Raw genomic sequence first — 20,344 nt, 5'->3', positions numbered from 1 at the left:
GTTCAGAGTTTTGCCATGAATAAAATAATCCTTCACTGAAATAATGATAAAGTAAGTGTGATCTCACATAAGTGGAGTCATGAGGTATTACTTCTGCTGTAACTGGCTTATTACACTAAGCTTAACATCTTCTAGATTCATACTTTACACTTACGAGAGGCACTGGAAACACCTGAGCTCACAGAAATAGAGACTATAGGGAGGGAGGCAAGATCTTGTTCAGTGGGTATGAGGCTTGTTCTTAACCTTCAGGACCTTTGAATTGAAAAAATGGTAGATTGCTGTACCAGGCTTTTTCTTTTGGGCCGCCAGCCTGCTCCCAAATCATGACATGGAGACATTATGAGTTATGAATGCTCAGCCTTATGCTTGTCCCACCAGCTCTTATAACTTAATGTGTTCTCTTTATCTACATTTTCCTTGGCATGTTTTACCTTCCCATTTGTATATTTTCATTCCACTGCTTCTCATGTCTGTCTTCTGGCCCTGGGCTTGACCATTTCTTTCTCCCTCATTCTCTCCTTCTTTCCTCCTACTTATTCTCTCTGCCTGCCAGTCCCGCCTATCCCTCTACTTCCTCATATTGGCCATTCAGCTTTTTACGCCTTAGGCAGGCAAGGTGAAGCAAATCTTTACACAGCTTTACATAACTAAACAAATGTAACACATTTTTACATCATTAACAAAGGCCGCAGAAGCAAAGGCAACACATCTTTGCCTAGTTAAAATATTATTCCACAACAGATTGGCAACACTCTTTGCTGTGTGTCTGTGAGGATATTTTCAAAGACAGCTAAAGAAGTGGGCAAAGCCATGAGTGTGGCTGCCAAGCTATAGGCTGGAGCCTGGGCAGACTAAATAAGGGGAAGAGGCATCTCTCTCTGCTTCTTGATGGCCATAAGGATACAAATTTGCTTACCCCATAGGTTCCTTTTCTTTTAAACTCTTCTTCTTTTAGATAGGGTCTCATGTATTCCTGACTGGCTTGGAGTTTGCTATGTGTATCCAAAATTACCTTGAACTTCTGATCTTCCCTTAGTCTCATGTTCCTTAGTTCTGGGACTACAGGAATTCATCACCATGTCCTGTTCATGTTGATGTAGGAGGGTCTTCTATCTATCTGTTGTTTCATTGGTTAATTAATAAAGAAACTGCTTGGCCTGATAGGTCAGAACATAGGTGGGTGGAGTAGACAGAACAGAATGCTGGGAAGAAGGGAAGTGAGTCAATTGCCATGATTTTCTGACCTGAGATGGATGTACGCTAGAATCCTTCCCAGTAAGCCATCACCTCGTGGTGTTACACAGATTATTAGAAATGGGTTAAGCAAGATATGAGAGTTAGCCAAGAAGAGGCTAGATATAATGGACCAGGCAGTATTTAAATGAATACAGTTTCCGTGTAATTATTTCTGGGCATAAGCTAGCCAGGCGTCAGGGAGCCGGGTGGCAGGAATGCAGCCTGCTGTTCCTTCTACATCATATGGACCTGGGAACAGAGCCCAGGACTTCATGCAGATCAAGGTAAAAAAGTACTTGACCGGGCCGCATGCTCACCCCTGCCTCACACACTTTAAGACTGATGTTCTGCCTCACCACAGGCCTCAGCAATGGAACTAGCTGATAACAGAATAAAATCGGTGAAAGTCTGAGACTTAATAATTTTTTAAGTTGTTTTCTATTTGTTGGAGAGAGACAAATAGCTGATTTGCACAATGGGTGTATAGTGTCAGTTTTGCGAGATGAAGCAAGGGTGATAATCTACTATGCAGCACAGTGCCTACAGTTAGCGATACAGTACTGTGAGAACATTTACCACAAAATCACCACAAAATGAAAAACCCAATGACATATAGAAATATGGACACAAGAAAAGTTTTGGAAGCAATGGACATGTTTAATGGCTAGGTCATGGGGATGATATCACATTTGGACAGGTTGTCTGTCTAATCTTTCCAAATTGCATACATTAAACATGTACCACTTTCTTATATGTTAATCATATCCCAATAAAGCTGTTAAAATAAGTTTAAAACAACATTAATAAAAATTGAAGGACAATAAAATGTAAGATTTAAAAAAATTGTAAACACCATTTGAAAATATTAGGAAAACATCTAATTCTGCCTATCATTTCTTACATGTGTACTTCATGATGCACCTTCTAGACTTGAGTGAGTAAAATTCACTCTGAAGCTGTCTTTGTTTTTTAGCTTCAGTGTTTTTACATCCGAAAGATAGTAGCTGCCTCCCATTTAAAACCAAGACTCGTTTGCTCAATTTTCTTAGCTGTTAGCTTAGAGAAGCACAGGGCTGTCAGGTTCCAGTGTTCCCCATTAGAAAGTGCCTCACCATTGGGCATTCCAACATTCGCTTACATTCCCACACTCAGGAGGCTGAGGAATCAGGGCTGGAAATTGGCTAGCTTACGTTCTGCAGTAAGACACCTCAAAGGAACGAATAAGTTTCTGCTGTGTTCCTGAGAAGGGAGCAGAGCAAGTGTATAGATCGTTCTGTGAGAATCCTCTTGTGGCTTTTATCAGCACAAGCCCTAGCTTACCTGCTGCTCTGTGCCCATGTTCTTTTGCTCCAGTGTGTTATTGCGAACTTGGAAATAAAGACACGGCTTCCTCATTAACCGCTCTGCTGGGTCTCTCTGCGATGGTCCTAAATGGTTTCCAGATCATTTACAAACATGCATCTGAGCATATTATTGCATCCATCTTAAAGCATATTTAAGCATAGCATCATTTATAGTCGAAAAACAGAGGTGTAAAACAATTTTGAATGAGGGACTCGCCGTTTTGCAGTGATGTAGAAGTAGGTCTGCTGATGATGTACTTTAAAAGGTCAGTTTATTAAAAACTCCCCGTTGTTTTCATTTGTGAAGGGGCACACTGAGCACTAATTTCTCGGGGAGTTCCACACCTGTGAAGTTTATAATCCAGTTAGAAAGGCAAGTGGTCATTTCAAAGATGCTGAAATAGTCACCATAGAGAATGACTTTCTGCTCTGCAGATGTACCTCGATTGGATTGACTGACGGGAATCTGGGCTCTCCATATTCTAGGGAGCATCTAGCGCATGATCAAGGCAGGTTGGGTGTTCACAACCAGTGGATCACCCATGAGCAAGTCTCCATGCTTCTTTCTGCTCTGGCAGTGCCATTTGTCTTCCAGAGGTGAGGTGTTTATCTCCAAACTTACCCATGGCATCTGCATATATTTTATTAATTGAATATTGTCAGGAAACATGATAAAAACAATGATATTGAATGGTTATAACACTGCTTTTTATTATTTTAAATATGTTTATATAAATATATCTATATCATTAAGCATCATATGCACACACAGTGCCTAAAAGGAAGAGTTCTATATACTCAAATTGAAGTTGGGAAGGTATTACAAAGCACAGTTCAAGTTAAACTGAATTCTGAGAAGAGAATGAGATAACAGTGACATTGTAGCCAGCATATCCTGCTTGTTTGTGTGTTCTTTGTCTGTCCATTAATACCTGCCCACATACCAAACAAACAGTGGTACCCACCAAACACATTAGTGTCAGAGATCTGAAATTGCTGATGCATGAATCTGAGACCATCCAGAAGGGAGGGGGACAATGTTGGCCATCCAGAAGGGAAGGGGACAATGTTGGAGCATGTGAAGGGGACCATCCTACAGATCCAAAATAGCAGGATCTCTATGACACAGGACAACAACAGTTTATCCAAGAGGAGCCCCAGGGAGAACCCATTATCAGTGATGTAGCAGAGACCAGAGGTCTCAAGCCAGACCAATGACTCATAGCAACGAACATGTGCAAGTAAAGACAAGTGGACTAAAGGGTAAACTGTGTTTCAATGGGCCACACTACACCTTCCATGCTGAGAGTCTTTTTCTTTTTGGGGGAGAGGGTTCTTTTAAATTTAATTTTGCTTTGAGATGGAAGCTTGCAAGAACAGAGGGTGGATGCATGATGACAGGGAGATGAGTAAGAGTGGAATGGATGATGTGAAATTCACACAGAATTAATAAAAATAAGAAAAAAACATATCCTACATTCAGAAAAAACCCTGTGTCATAGAACACTGCTTTTATGGAGATCAAATTGAAGGGTTCAAGAAGGAACGAAGACAAGGGATAAATCCTGTTGAATTATATGACATGTGGGCAAGATCACACAGAGGCTGGCATAACCTTAAACTTAAACTAGGTTTCATATTTATTTCCAGCTGTGGGAGCCAATGTTTTCACTGTATTTGAATAAGCATGGAGTATGTATTTCAATGCACAGTGACCTCAGTGGTTATTGAAGGAAAGGTGTTTTCAGACTTCAACAGGCATACACAAATTAAAAGCCTTTGTTTTATATAGTTGTACTGAAAAAGCATATTGTTTAGACAAAACAGAGAAATTAAAAACGTAATTCTTGTGGCTGAAGAGTAGATTCAGCATTCAAAAGCATATATTGTTTTCTTAGCAGTCCCAGGTTCCCGTCCCAGCACCCATGCTGAGTGACTCAAAACACTCTGTCTCCCCTCCTCCATCTATCTATCTATCTATCTATCTATCTATCTATCTATCTATCTATCTATCTATCTATCTATCTATCTATCTACTTACCTACCTATCTATCTATCTATCTATCTATCTATCTATCTATCTATCTATCTATCTACATATGTATATTTTCTCTCTATATGTAATTTTATATTTATTATATAATATTGTCTAATATTATATATATGGTTTCTCTCTATATAATATATTCTTTAAAATGAAAGGAATGTGGCATTTGAAGCAATGAGAATGAATGTGGAAGACATTATCCTTACCAGGATAAGCCATGCACATATGTGCAAGCACTACATGCTCTCGCCTATGTGTGCAGAATCTGTAGAAGTCACATGCATGGCTGCAGAGAACAATGGGTAGTTATCAGACACCAGGACTGGATGAGCATTGTGGAGATGTTCAAAGAGTATTTTCAGTGAGGTAGAAGACTAACATTTGGAGATACAATGCAGGGTGTGGTATCTAATAAGTAATAGTGTATTGCTTATTGTAAAATAGCTACAATGGTAGACTTAATTCTTCCATAGTAATTCAATAACTATGTGAAGTGATAAATATGTTAATTAGGCTGATTTAATTTTTCCCTATTGTAAACACATATCAAAATATTTTTCCTCATAAATTTATACAATAATTGTCCATTAAAACTAGTTTCAGCAAAAGAACAAGGAATTGTGCTTGCAATAAGTTACTGGTAAGTCTCTGTAGTTTTCATAATATTTTCATAACAATGATCTTGTGTGAAACAGAGGGACTTTAACAGCTTATAAAACACAAGTATCTTGGCTCCTTTCCAATCTAAAGTGGTGTCACTTTGGTGGTAAGCACTTCACCATAAATGTCAACTTGTTAGGAAATTTTAACTTCCCATTCATGTGCTAGTCATTCATCCACCTATCCATAATCCACCCATCATCCATCTATCTATCTATCTATCTATCTATCTATCTATCTATCTATCTATCTATCTATCCATCCTTCCTGCCCTTCACCCTCTTTCATTTTTTTTTACTTCTTCCCTATACAATACGCTGTGCCATAGGGCCCAGTGACTATGAACTGAATTCCCTGAAAATTAAAATGAAAAGTTTTTTTTTTAAGTAAATTTCTTTCAAGTATTGTGTTGCAGTGACAGGAAGCTAGCATACTGTTAAAATTTGTTAGTATAGGCAAATTCAGCAGAAATTCTAGTAAATCAAAGGCTATTTGTGAGACTTTCTTCATGAACAGGCTAGCTAAAAATGGTTCACACAGAGGAAGCTATTGTTCATTGCTTTAGCCTGAGAAAAATACTACATACTGGACCTGATGGAAAGCAGCAACTTCCGGTACCTGTTCAAGATTGCTGAAGAAAGGGAAGGTACATATTTTAGTAACGATGTTAAAAGGCTGCAATTCAAACAGCTGCAGTGTTTAGCATACCCACTTCACTGACAAAATCACCTGAAAAACAAATGTTCTGGCTTGTCTTGTTGACCCCCAAATTAGATTACTCCAAGGCACTTGTTTTCTTGGTATTTTAAGATACTGAACCTGTTTAATCTATATGAATATGGGCTTGTATAATATGACATTTTATCCTTTAGTGGACCATGGATGCTGTAGTGTGGCTTTTTCCTCTAACTTAAATCATTCCCTCTCAGAGATAATGGGATGGCTAAAGAAATCCACAAGAAACTTATAAAATTCATAAAATTCAACAGGAAGCTCCTCTGTAAGCAGGAAACGATGAAGCTCTGCTTTCCTGAACCCTCACCCGTGCTAGAGCGGAGCATTTTCGTGATGCAGTAACGAATGAAGTCACCATGGTCCCTCAGTGACCCAAATAAACTCAGACTCACTAGGATAAATGTTGGTAGAATAATTAATTTGTGGCTCTTGGTGCCCTATCTTGCTAAATAGATATTTGGTCAGGGTTTCTCAAGGAAAAGTCAGGCAACAAATGCTTTATCACCCAAAGCCATTAGGAGACAGAGACTGAGAGAATTTTCTTCCATTAGCTGTTTCCATCTATTGCAGGTTTAGCCTTCTAGTTGCTCTGCTCAGAGTTGGGTTCTCAGGCTGCCTTGAACGATAGGTAGAGGGAAAAGAAAGCCTTACTTCAGAGCACCTGTTCTGCTTCCATTTAGCCCTCTTTATAAGTTGCCCAGATATTTTACCTGGGATCTGAAGCCTGTTACCCCAAACCTTTTATGTTCTGGAGGCTTCCAGAACCACAAGAATCAATTGAACACGTCCATTTTTCTTCCATTCTTGAGTCACTTCTACAGATTGTTGTATTTGTCAGGTCTCTCTTTTGTGCCTGTATTCATTTGGGACTATGAGATTCATAGTCCTCATGTTGTGTGGTTCTACAGCCTTAATGGAGTTCTATCATTCAAGTCTGCTGCTAGAGTCTATAACAACCTTCACCTATGCTCAGGACCAGGAAGATCTTCCCTCCCCATGCAAGCCATTCCACTACTAACTGCATCCCTAGTTTCTTGGGCACTTCAGGCCAACTTGATAAAAAGACATGCTTTGGCAGCTGTCAGTTTTGGTATTTTTCTTATCAAGATTTCAGTGTGGAGGTCATAATGTTATAATAGTCTCATAATACACACTGGCCTTTGCCTGCACAATATAGAGAAAACATTCAGATTGCCTAGATCAATAAAATAACTGGATTTTATGTTAAAAATTCTTGATTATTTTTGTCACTGTTTTGTCTAGTGTAACTTACTCTTTATTACACTTCTCAGTTGAAATAACAAAAGTTGAAAATTAAAAGAAAAAAGGAATATTAAAAAGGAAATGATATTGCCCTGAAAGACAAAGTAAAATGCAATAAAAAACATTTTAATTAAACGGGGTTTAACAAATCTTATTTTAGTTATTTAAATTATATTGGACAGAGCCACCTTGTGTCCAATATCTTTTTGAAGTCAAATAATAGGTGAAGTGTGAAAAAAATTCATGTTTATAAAATAATTCACCTGTAGCTATATGAATAGCTAACCTAGAGCCCAAGCTGTTCTCCTGTGGTTTCTCCCCTCTTCCAAAAGAAAACAAATGTCCCAGCATCCATTCTTTCTGTGTTGTTTCTCGGCTTAGCACAGAAAAACGAGTTGCATTTTTTTTTTTAAAAAAAAAAACATAATGTGAAAAGCCAAGGACGTAAACTGAAAGCTTGCGCTGTTCAAATTCTCCTCAGCAGTAGAATTTCATTTCTCCGCAGCTTCTCTGTGCTTTCTTTATTTACAGCTTTGGGAGGTTCGAAGGATCCATAAAATAATAGACTCATGTTTTCTGTCATCTTCTTTCTTCTCTCTCTCTTTTTTTTTATTCTGGAAAGTTCCTTCACCTTCATGAGTTCTGTGTTGTCACTTTTGTCTGGATCTGATTGTAGCACTGGCTTCTGAGTACTTATTGTGAGGATATAATCATTTCCTGAGTCCTAAAAATGAGTTAAGATATTTTAAAATTTGTTACCATTGTTACTTCATTTTCCTGTGTTTCTTGTTTCATTTTAGGGTCCAATTATCTTCTTTCATTGGTTTCCTTGTGGTCAAGAAGGTTTTAAGTCCTGAACTTGGCAAAGGAGGAATGATGGTTGTAAAAGACAATGTAGTCATTAATCAGTCATTTTGCATGCCAATTAAAGAATTGCTGCATTTTAAGAAGTTGCCTCCAGCTTGATTAAAGGTCAGGCAAGTTGACCTCTCATCACTGTTTTCTTACAGTTTCTCTTGTATAGGTAATTCTGCACTAATTCTGCACCGCTTTGAGATGCCCATGATTATTCACCAATATTAGGACTCAGGAGTGTCTTTCTGGGCGCTATTCTTTGGAAATGTAAGTACGAAGAAGTATAGAATGTTGACAAGATTGCTCAGCTGGTAATGTGGTTACTGACAAGCCTGACAGTCATAGTTCAATACCCAGGAACCAAACCATGAAAGGAAAAAAGTGACTCCTGGTGCTGACTTCTGACCTCCACACGTGACTAGTAGCATGTGCACATGCACACATATACAGTAAATAAACAAAGGAAACAAAAATGTAACGAAAGATAAAAGCCTCATCCCTTAGTCCCTGTGATGACTGATAGTGTAACTTCAAATGGACTTCTTGCTCCAATTTATAAAGTACTTCGTATCCTTAAGATATGTCTGTCAGGATCATGCAGCTTCTAGCTGCCTCTCCGAGAAATCAGGCCACCCTGCCTGGGTGGAGGGGGGTGGTCCTCTCTTTTTCTAGATACAAAGTTGATTTTTAAAAAATGTGTGCTGTGCGTTGGCCTCGAAGCATCTCAAACTCTGTGATTTGGAACAAACTCAAGACAATTTTAAATTGCAAGTTCCCTTTTCTTTGGTGCCTTTCTGTTTTGTGACTCCTTATGTGAAGGATAGACTTCTCTCCCTGTGTCACGTGATGTGGAGCCTCCCTCCTGCTCAAAGACTGTCAGAATTGGAAGCTCTGCTTTCCTATAGTACTGACAGCCCCGTCTCTTCAAGACCCTATCATGCCTGCCGCCTGTCGTATAACTCAGTAACTACCTCACTGTTCTGCAGTGTGAAGGGTCTGTCTTCCCCCTCAAGAGTCGCAGTATGCTGTATGTGATGGCTGCCCCTTCTAATTGAAGCTCCTTCTGGGACCTGAAGGCTTGCTCTCCAACTCCAGGCCACAATGCTGTAACTACTAACAAGCTCTCATGGTTAATTTGTCTCTGCCTTCCTTTTCTCTGGTCACCCCCGGTTCTTTCTAATAAGTGCAGACAGTTTGCATTTGCTTTGGCTAAGGACTATTGACAAACACAGGTCGGGGAGGGTGTGTTTAGCCACTGTCCTGTGGCAGTACGTTTTCCCTGACAATGATGGGCTGCAATTTTGTGTTAACACTTGTTTCTGACCCACCTACTATCTATCTTTTGAGAACAACTTTAACTAACATGTGACTGTGTCTGTCTCTGCTGGTGGTTTTAGCAGCTTCTATCCAGGTCTCCTAAGGTGAGCATCCAAACTGCCTAGGCTCCCCCAAAGCCAGTACGTGCAGTAGGATCAAAAACCCACTGCGATTGTTCTTGAGTTCTCAGTATTCCTCATTGTCCGCTATGTTCAGCTAGTCCGGATTTATCCCATGCTTTTTCACTCATGAATATTAACCTTCATCAGGCGATGAAAGGAAACAGAGACAGAGACCCACATTGGAGCACCGGACAGAAATCTCAAGGTCCAAATCAGGAGCAGAAGGAGAAGGAGCACGAGCAAGGAACTCAGGACCGCGAGGAGTGTACCCACACACTGAGACAATGGGGATGTTCTATCGGGAACTCACCAAGGCCAGCTGGCCTGGGTCTGTGTAAGTTTATTTTGTCTTCATGTTTGTGCACCATTTGCATGCGGTGCACACTGCCTATGGTTGCCAGTAGAGGGCGACAGAGCTCCTGGAACTGGCATAAACAGATGTGTACTGAGAATTGAACCTGTGCCCTCCGGGAGACCAGCCTGTGCTTTTACCGTTGAGCCATCTCTCCAGTCCCTTTTCACGTGTATTTTGATGTGAGGTCTTCAGATAGTTTTTGGTATCTTTATTTTTGATTTTAAATGAGTAATATAAATTATTTATATTTATTGTATATAAATATGTTATTTTGAACCATGTGCGTATTGTGCAGTGGCTAAATCTGATTAATGAACATTTCTATTGCTTCATATACTTACTATTGTTTTGGAGAAAAGAATCCTTAAAATTTTTACTTGTAGGTCAGTGAAACATCTCAAAGGGTAAAAAAGCTTGCCGCCAAACATGACAAGCTGAGTTTGATCCCCAGAACCCATGTGGTAGAAGGAATCAATCCCTGCACCCAGTTTTTCTTTGATGTCTGTACATTTGTCATGGCACAAATGCACCTACCTCCTCAACACACACGTATGTAAAATAAATAAATAAAATATAATAAATTGCTTTTCAAACTTCGTCTTCCTTGTTCTTTCAGAAGGGACAGTTAGAAATAGTCAAGCTGACTGAGTTGGGTGGAGATTTGACTTATTGGCATAGTTCTCATGTAGAAAGTCCAAGACACTGAAAAGAAAACTGACAAGCATCCCCTTCCTTAAAGCAATCAATTCTCTTCCTCTTACTGTATCTCCTAGAAACAGTCCACCCATTGGATGTATCATTGTGGGCGATTTTATGTCTCCTTTACTGCCATTTTAACATTTTCCACAAAAGGCTATTACGTGTGCTCTCTGCTGCTTTGCTTAGCGTTTCTGAGAAATGAGAGCCCAGTCAGATGGCAGCACTTTAAGAGAGATGTCTCTGCTCAGCCATAGCATGAGCAAGCAGTTCTCTCGAGGCTGGACAAAATACTATGATATGTTCTGAAAAGGTGTCTCCTTGACGATAACTCAGGGAGATGAAGGTAGCACTGGTGTTGCTGTTCCTGCAAGGACATTTGTCTAGAAGAGAATGGGACCAGAACACCAGGGTCTCCCTAGAAGACAATAATCAGGGCTCTATGCATCTGAGAATCTGCTAGGAGAGTATCAGGAAGACTATATTCCTATTCTGATGGGAATAGAAAGAAAATATCCCCTCACCCATGTTTCTATCCCCACAGGTAGATGGAAATTAGTTTTGATAGGAGATATTTTTGATAGGAGATATTTTGAATTGTCTGGAAAAACCTAAAACCATAAATTGTTTCATCGATTCTATGATATACTTCCTGTTTTCACTTTTTAAAACATTGTCATATCACACAGGTATGAACACAGCTCACAACGTCTGAACAAAATACTGGAGTTTAAAATGTCTTAGCCAAAGCGAAAGCATCTCTTTTGGAATGCATATTTATCCTTGCTTCAGAGAATTCACACGGGAAAATTTTCCTGAAAAACGGGCTGCTCACCATTAGTCACCCATGACCCTTATAAGATTCAGGGCCCATCACATTTGACAGCTGCTAGTAATAGATCCTTTCAGCCCTGTATGAGAGATGGAACGGTATCTGCAGAAAAGACATTCATGACAGTGAACACTTTTGGAAATGTTTTTGGGGAACAGGAAATTAAAATTAATACAAAAACCAAGTCTTAACAGGTCTGAATATGAATCAAACGGACAAGCCTTATGTAATCTGAGTTCCTCAATTTGTATACGGGAGTGATTTTCATTTGTCCTTTAATGATGGCATTATGAGATTGTTATGTCTCTCACTTTTTTTTACCTTTTAAAATTCACACTGCAAGACAAGGGATGTGCAGTTTAGGAAGACAGTTCTTCTTTGCATTTCATTTATTTAGTTTTATACATTTTCTTGCATACTTTTTTAAATATTAGAACTATGGAGAACTGTCTTGTGGTATGTTGCTCAGGATTCCCTAGAAGCGTCATTTTATTTCAGTAAATGAAACATTCTAGACTAAGTATTTGACTATCCTTTACCTGTATTGAATGCTGGGCCCTGATTCCATAAGTCACAATTGTCTACTTTCTTTTAGAAGTACACAGACTTGAGAAGCCTTTTGAGTGATGTTGGTTAACACCATCGGTTAAAGCATAAAACTAAAGAGGCAGCTTAATGTGTCTTTCCCTGTGGGTGTCAATTTTCTTTATTTGAAATGCCAGTCCTAGAGGGCTCAAATTTTTGCACAAAACTGTGAGTTGGTAACATGCTAGCTAGTGGGCAGGCACAGTGGGGAGAATGATGGAGATCACCCATCAAATGGCTGGTGTGTTAGTGGCGGCATTTTGTGTTTGAACCACAGCGTTATAAAGAAATTGTTTTGATTTACTTTCTTTTCTGACTCCTTTATACATCTAAGTAGTACAAAGAATGAGAAAACCCTGAGAATTTTTTGTTGTCAAGGGCATTTTTACAAGCTATATTCTACAGAAAAATTCTTTTAGTTTTTGTTTCTGCAAAGGCAAAAATCTCCTTTTTTATATTTTTTAAGTTGATGGACATGGCTTGTGTTCATACTTACCCTTGTGATAAATATTCCAAAATCACAGTGTGAAGCAAACGTCTGCTTACAATTAAAAAAAAAATTGTCTTAGGCATTGATGGTTGAAAGTGACAATCTTTGATGGTTGCCAAATCTCCACGTCTCTTTATGACAGGAAATAAAAGCAAATTGTTTTCATCTTGATTTGACAATGTCACCTTGTCAAAGAATTCTTTCTTAGATAGCTGAAAAATTATATTACAAATGTTTCAGAATTTTAAAAAAAAACAAATCACAGGAACTTTTCAAAGATTCAGACTTCAAAGCTATGTCACCCACATGAAGGTATATGAAATGGCGGACAAATGAGCAAGAGTTAATGGAACTCTTGTCCGTCGGCATTGTACACTGCACATACTCCAGTGAAGCCACAAGTCAATCAAAGCTTTGCTGCAGGTGTGAGTATCTGTGGAGATGAACCCGGTAACTCAGAGTCCTTCAACAGTGGTCCTGTTAATGTTTTAGACCAGATGCCTTATTTGGGGGAGGTATCTCGGGCACTTTAGGATATTAAGAGTATCCCTTTTCTCCGCTGGTAGATTCAGCCTATTGCAGTAATCAGTTTTCTTGGCATCCAGATGTTCCTAGTGAAAGAGGAGACACGGTTGCTACTGGTTGAGAAATATTGCAACATTGCCATTGTAAATCTAGGCTGAAGCAAGGTTGGGGAGAGGGGCAAAGAGCCCTGGGAATTACTGTCTGTCTGTCCTTTAGTGGACCAAACTGAGACAAAAATGACATCTAAAACATCAAGCTTGTCCTGGGATATCTTTGGTGGTAATAAAATTTTGTTTCTTCTTTTGTTTTTCTGCACTCTGTGAAAAGAAAAGAAGGCTTTTTTTTTTTCCTTTTTTATTTGAATTTTTTTTTTCTATCAGAAAGCAAGATGAGAAAAACTGTTTTCTTCTGAGACTTGCGCCTTTTGTGAAGGACAGAGAAGACAAGAAAGGCCTATGCGAAGGGCTTGGATTCTGGAACTAGATGGGAAGTCTGCTGCTCAGCTCTCTAAGATCAATTAGGTGATCTTTTCAAAGATTTTAACCTTCCTCATGTCTGCATTTTCTACCAAAAACATTGGATAAGGATTAAGAAGTCCTAAGGTTAAAAGAGGTAATGTGTTGCAGGCTTAGGACAGCACTCAGCGACTAGAAATGATGAATTGATAGGAAAGGATGGAAAGAAAGCATTTATAAGTAAAATGGAGACCTAAGCTGATTAGAAATTTTATAACGTCCTTGGTGTAATTAAGCCACACATATTTAACAAGCACTTGACAGTGACCAGTTTGGTACTCCTGTTATGTCTTAGATACACCACAGATAAAGTTTGCCATACTGTGGGTGAAATCATGAACTCTTAACTGGAGAAACTTGCTACAGTTTCTGGATGTGAAGTACTTGGCCCATGGATAGACATTAGCTCCATCTTCCCTGTTAGAGACAAAATTGTTGGAATTGTGACTTCGCTCGCCATGGCCACCATGACCTGGATATTTTTCCTTCATCTCAGCCCAGATATGATAAAATTTTGAGTACCTTTCACTTAGTTCATTACAACGATGCGATCAGGATTTCCAAACTGTTGGAGCACAAGCAAGGCTTATCAGACCCCAGAAGGGCCATTTTCTGATTCTTGCCGGAGCATAGAGAGCAAGAACAAACACAAAGAAATAGCTGCCAGGAGCTCAAATCCTCCGAGCCTACTTAAGTTTTTTTATTCAGAGATAGAAACACATAGAGAAATTTAGCTATAACCCGAAGCACTGACTAACTGAAGCAATATAATATTTTTATAGTTTAAATTAGAAAGGAAATGGGTGGGAAGCATGCTTTTGTTATTTCCTATTATTGTGAGCCCAGGTACTTGGGATTTGGAGAAACTACTGCTAGGGCTGGATCCTTGTTGTACACATAAGTTCACGCCGAGTTCCACTTCTTGTTGTTAGAAGGAAGTTAGTGTTGGGCTGGGAGATGGCTCAGTGGTTAAGCGCACTGGCTGCTCCCCAAGAGGACCTGGATTAGAGTCCCAGCACCCACATGGTGTCTTAGAACTTTCTGTAACTCCAGTTTCAGAGCATCTGATGACACTTTTTGGTGTCATGTCACCATGCATGGAGATAGATGGAGGCAGAACACCCATACACATGAAATAAAATATTAAAGTTAAAAAATGAAAAATAAGTTAGTTATTAAAAATCCCAAATTATATCACATGTATAGCAAATCTCATCTGGCCATTATTATTTTTATAGCTATAGTCTCTATCTTCTGCTCTAAGACCTTAGTGCTGGCATGTGATTTAATTGCATAGAGCAAACACAAACTGTCTGAAATATCTCATGTTTTGAGAGGATGATGTGGGAGAAGTTGTGTGTAATACGACCTGGGCCAGGTTCATCACGATCTCTACAAGGACCATTTTGCATCCCTCTTCTAGGGATGCTGGTTCTATACAGGATTGGGCACACCTAGATGTTTTTCTTAGTCTGTTTTAAAGGTATCTATGGAGGAATGGCCTCTTGTCTATTCTAAGGCTCTTTGGTTGTGATTTCAGAACTTACACAGATAGCGTGGAAGGAGCAGTGTAGGACTGTTTCACTTGTACCAACAGATAGATATGAGGCATAGAACTAAAGTTCATCAGTCACACACACATGCTACAAATTATACTTCAGAAAATGTGCGCCTTCTTGCATACATGCACTTACGTTTAGGTTTCTCTAAACTAAAGTAAATCTCCAAGTTACCCTTTCTCCTTATTTTTGTGTTAGTGGGAAATGTGCTGACTCACTTTTAGCAGAGTTTTCTTACCTACACAAGTTGGATAAGAATATATACACTTCCTCAGAGGTTGTAGATTTCCTGAGAAGACTGACAATCTCTCCTCATTGTTTGCTCATCCTGGTTATGCTTATAGATCCTTGCAAGGTGGATAATTTCACTGCAGCTGTGCTAAGCAGACACAGGCTTTGCTGTGCCTGGGGCCCTGGTGCGTGGGTCTGGCCTCAAATCTGATGTTGCTTACTTTTCTGTGTCCTATTTTTCTGTATTAGAACATTTATCACAACAGAGAGGGTTTTGATTCTCTCTCTATTGCAATACCCTGCTGCTAATTTTTATAAAAGTCTTTCTCAACTGCACTTTATAGCTTTAATTCCCCAGGTTCCTAATTTATTACCAAAGGTTTATTTTCCTTCAGTGAAGGCTTGGAGAATGCCGTCCCTATCACCAGTTCACAGATAGGGCTTTGGATTTCTCTTTGAAATTTCTCCTGGCTTTGTGTCTCCTTGCCTTCGCCTGGCAGTAAGAAGTTGTTAGAGATAGCCCTGGCTTTTGGCAGGGAAAGAACAGCTTCCAGGCTAAGTGATACCTGAAAAAAAAATCTACCCACTGTGCTGAAGTCATTTCTTTCTGATGCTCCGAGTGCCAGGCCATCCAGAACCTTTGTGGCTATAGCAACCCTGGGTTTAATTGCTTCGTATGTTCTCCAAACAACATAAAAGGGAACAGGATGAAGTCGAATGGAGAAATCCAGGGTTTGATCTCCTATTTAGCAAGGAGACTTGAATGACAGTCTAGCTTTTCCCATTCTTTTTCTTTTGGCAGAAATTTTATTTTTGTCCCTATGTGCAATTTTTCTTTTCATTTTTTTTCCAGATTTTAAATCTCTTATATGTTTCCTGAGGGGGACAACCCAGTCTATTTCTTTTACATAAAAGAATGCAGAGAACGTGTGTGTTTGATCTCTCGAGTGACTGCAGTGTAGTGGTGCTGAAAGAGACTGCTTTTGATCTTAATTCACACCTCTTGCAGAGGACAGAGAGATACTTTACTGAAATAAACTTATGGAATTAGAGTAAATTAACGAACATCACACCAGCATGAAATGCATAAAAATAGGGCTCTTAGTTTGCAATGTGCTTGTCTTTATCATTGAGAAGCACTATTCAAAACCAAAGGGGTATGCTGATTGAGAAACCCTCACAAGTCAAAGAGGTCAATTTGATTTGTACTCTATTATTTCCCCCATCATTTTACACTGCACAGGGAATAACTTGATTTCATATTTTTATTGAGGGACATTGGGGATTTCTACTTTTAGAGTTAAAGACTAGGAAGACCCTGGTGATGCATGCCTGCGATCCCAGTTCTTGGGAAACTGAAGCAGAAGAATGAGGAGCACAAAGCCAGCCTCCGTGCTCCAAAGAAAGACACTGTCTCCAAAGTTAGACAATTAACAGACTGGCCAACCAACCGGTCAGCCAACCAACCAACTGAACAAACAAGCAAATGCAAAGTCAAAGGTGAAACCACTTTTAACTAGTCATGGTCTTCAGAATTGTGTAATTGGAAGATGATTTGTTGAACCGAACTTTTCTTTAGTAAAATGTTATTATCTTATTTATGCTTATTGAATTAATGTCTTCAGTGGTTAGGAGAAACAAACTTAAATATTCACTTTCTGTTTACTCTAGGTTTTGGCAATTTGTCATAAGGGGAACGAACTATCATTTTCTGAATATGTTTCTCAACAAAACATGTTCCCAAAGCCTGATAAAGTTTTCACTTGAACATTGAGAGGGAATCAAGCAATTCTCTATGAAGAGCAATGAAATGCTTTAATGTTTCAGGGGCTGGGATGTAAGCTCAGTTGACAAAGGGCTGATTTCCAACATTTTAGATGATGACATGGGTGTGCCTACTATAATCCGAGCTCTCCAGAGGTGGAGGTAAGAGGATCAAAAGTTCAAGAACATCCTTGAGCTTCATAGCGAGTGTGAGGTTAGCCTGGCATAAAGAGGCTCTGTGTTTTAAAAAACATCCAGAATTAGACTGGAAATACATTTTTATAGAAAGGATTAATTTGGACACATTTAGCACAATATTCTTTTAATGACAAATTGTGAACCTGATCATCTGTACCCATTTGACAGTTGTCTATAAAAGCATCTTAAGTGACATTCTGTCTTAAAAAGAGAACTAGATGACATTAGGCTACAAACCTACTCTCAACAACATCTGGTAAGCAACAACATCTGGTAAGCAAATGCCTTTGAGTGGCACTTTGAAGACCATTCAGTGATTTCTGATGAAAATTAAGTTAATATGTTGAATTCACAGTACACATTTCAATACACCTTGAAGTTCCCAAGTCTTGTTATTTCTTGAGTTCTCATGGTCGCCTGATATTTGTCATGATGATCTTGAAGCATTTGAAGACACTTTGAAGTTGTTCTCATTGTGTGATTTGAAATTTTAAATGTATCCATGGAGTGTTGTGGCCACCACCAGAATAAATTTTAAAATATTTTCATAATTCTGGAAAGCACTCTCAAACCAGCCAGCAGTCACTTCTTACTTACCTCTTCATCAGACTTCAGCAATTACTAATCAATTTTCTGTGTCCATGAACTCAATTCTGGGTATTTTGTATAAATACAGCTATATGTTTTATATATCTATTCTTGTATCAAGGCTCATCCATATTTTAGAATGGGTTAGAGCTTTCTTCCTGTGTGGCTGTCTAACAACCCCTAACAGCTAAGCCTATTCATTTCTTTTGTTCCTTCTATGATCCATAGAGATTTGACTGTTTCCATTCTTTGCAAGTTTTTGACTGAACATTTTCATTTCTCTTGAATATATGCTTGAGAGTGGGTTTCAGACTGTAGCAGCCCATTCCATATTTGAAGGGTTGCCAAACTATCTGCTAAAGTGGTTGGATTTAACTTGTTTCAAATTTTATTGTACCTCTACTTTCAAAGGGGATTCAGGTCAATTTCATCTAAGTGCTGGAGTTGGCATTGTGATTCCCTGTATTTTTAAGGTGATCACACTGCTTCGGCTCACAAAAGTGTGCGAACCATTACAATAATCGAAAGGCTTCTTTTCATAGAGTGACAATACAGTTGAGTAGTGCATGCATACATGCATGTTTGTGTTTGCGCACGTATGTGTGTGTGTTGTACCATGTGGTGTATAAGCACATAAGTGTCACTTTATGTCAAGACCAGAGTAAAACATCAGATATTTTCCTCTACTGCTATCTGTTTTTTGCCTCGAGTCTCTTTATCGGATACCCACTGTTTGAGCTAGTCAGACTGGATATTTACCTGTTTGCTACCCTCAATCTGGGGTTACGGCACAGTCAGCGTTTTTACATGGACGTTGGGGATTTGAACTCAGAGTTTTGCTACTTGTGCAGCAAGTGTTTTTACCCACTGATCCATCTCTTTAGACTCCTTCCCTATTATATGTCTTTTAGTGCAAGGTGAAAATATAAGTATTGGGAATCTCGCTAGAGCTTATTGCTCTATGTGCTCAACTACCCTCAAGTGGTGAAGGTTAGTCTTGTCTCATCAAGGATTTAAGACTGCAAACAGATCTTGATCCTTCTCTGTAAAAGAAACAGTTGAAGATGCTGTCCAGGGATGTTTATACAGTTTGCTTTGTCTATATGCCACGGTGCCTTATGAGAAGATAAAAGGAAGCCTGAGGATTATTGGCAAGTATATAAACTGCTTAGAAAGTTAGAGCCAGGGCTGGGGTGATTTGGAAAGGAACTTTTTCTGGGTTGAATATCATCTGTGGAGATAAAGGGAGCTAACAGAGACAAGGAACTGTACTGCACTCTGAGGTATTACAGTGACTAGTGGCTTTGAACAATCTAAACAACTTTGAAATACTTATTCTAGGTAGACCACTGTGGTGGTCCCTGTGGCTTCCTACAGAGGGCTTCAGGTACTGACTGTTAATGAAGGCATGGGAGACTTCCTGTTTTCCAGTCATGGAGGAGCAGTTCTCTGAACAGCATGAGGCTCCAGAGACCCCGGGACAGCTGTCTTAGACAGCTTGTAAGAGTCACCTGGGGCTATTGCTGACATGAGGATCCACTGATGAGAAGAGCCAGTGTCTAGGGAGGGCATTCTCCAAGAATAGTCTGCAATGTCATTGCCCTCAGCATCTTCTCCTGGGATAAAAATTTTAAGTAACAATTTGGAGAGGATTTAGTTTCTTGATGGTATTGTCCAGCCTCTGCCAACTAAGCAAGTCAAGGGGAAAAAAAGTTGCTATCTAGTCCTTGTAATTCCTAAGGCAACACTGGACTTTTATTTTTCAATCAGTTTTTTTTTCTGTATCAAAACCAAACAGATAATAAATTGTTTAGAAAACATGCATAGGTTATTCCCCCTCAAGCCTATAATAGAGAAAGCTGTGGTTGTTTAAATTTGGTGTGCCAGTGCTTATGAGCTGCCCTAGTAGAAGCTAGAGATGCTGCTGAAGCCTGACATGTTCAAGATCGCCCCTCCCTCCTCTCAGTAGACTCAGCCCGCCTCCATGTCAGCAGCACTGAAAGAATACAAGAAGCACTAACATGTAAGAAAGTGAAAACTTCCACAAAAGTTTAGTTATGACAGTATATTTGTCTACTTTGAAAGGAATCTGTTGATTCTGTTAAAGGTTGGAAAAACAAAACTAATTGAAACTGGACCAACCATGGAGGATCTTAGTTAGATCTATGCGTGATTTGGTTTTGGTCTCACCTCCAACACTTCTGGTCTACATGACTTGAGGAAGGTGACTCATTCTTTCTGAGTTTTGATTTTTTCATTATGGGATATAAGTACTACCTGCTTCTAGAGATTGAGAGCTTGGGCTTTTGTTAGGATTAGTGAACTGGTGAAACAAAACATCACATAGGATCAACTGACATTAGCTTTTTTTTCTTTCCATGATACAGTCTGAGAGATATGATACCACCTGGGGGTGCGGAAACAG

This window comes from Microtus pennsylvanicus, chromosome 9, assembly GCF_037038515.1.
Source record: "Microtus pennsylvanicus isolate mMicPen1 chromosome 9, mMicPen1.hap1, whole genome shotgun sequence".
Taxonomy (NCBI): domain Eukaryota; kingdom Metazoa; phylum Chordata; class Mammalia; order Rodentia; family Cricetidae; genus Microtus; species Microtus pennsylvanicus.
Note: the sequence above shows the minus strand (reverse complement) of the source record.